Source organism: Penaeus monodon, chromosome 31 (assembly GCF_015228065.2).
Source record: "Penaeus monodon isolate SGIC_2016 chromosome 31, NSTDA_Pmon_1, whole genome shotgun sequence".
Classification (NCBI taxonomy): domain Eukaryota; kingdom Metazoa; phylum Arthropoda; class Malacostraca; order Decapoda; family Penaeidae; genus Penaeus; species Penaeus monodon.
Genome location: NC_051416.1, coordinates 29,412,314 through 29,413,178, shown reverse-complemented (window position 1 = coordinate 29,413,178; position 865 = coordinate 29,412,314).

The following is an 865-nucleotide window of genomic DNA, read 5'->3' as shown; positions in this document are numbered from 1 at the left end:
CTAATAAGAAGCCACTGTCATAGCCCTGGCTAAGGGCCAGGACCAGATTTAGAATCGGGGACGTTTATGATTACTGGTGCGACCACAAAGAATAGAATCACTATACTGCATATATACCTATGGAAATACATATTTTAGATCTATATTGTCCTGAGAAACATGTAATGTACATTTGTACCATAAAGCTATACAAACCTTTTCACTATTTTCACCTTCAAAATCACAAACAACACTCACAACATTCCATAGACGTGACAACCTTGGGTGTTTGGGATAATGGCGAAATATCCACGATTGTCATTTGTCTTTCATTTTTGTTCCATCGTATTCCTCGCTTATGTCAACATGATTCACGGAATACCAAATCACACGCTTCCGTAACTACGTTTTGCTTTGTTTGAACTACATCGCCGATGATCCTGTTCCCTCGTAGTCGTCTGGACAAACAATTTTAACAATTTATCTTGTTTATAGTTCGGTGTTTGTGTTGTTTGGTTTCCATACTGGGGGGGGGGGTGTAGAAACACTTCGTTGCTTGTGCAAACGTGTGGAAATGTCGTTTTTTCTTCTAGACCTTGAATCAGTCAAAAGAATATTAGCGGGGACTGTGTAAAAATCTGAAAAAGACTGCGTTTTGATAGTTGGAAATTTGTATCTTTAAAAGATTATTAACAAGAAAGAATTATGTTCCTCAGGTGTGAATGACATCCCTATTGATAATGGAAGACAGCCATAAAAGTGATTAAAACGAAGCATATGTTTTCCACTTAATACCATGACTCGTTGGGAGTGATACATGAGGTATATTTAGTATGAATTAGTGGTTATGAGGCACGGCTATGACGGATTTAGAATACTTTAAGAA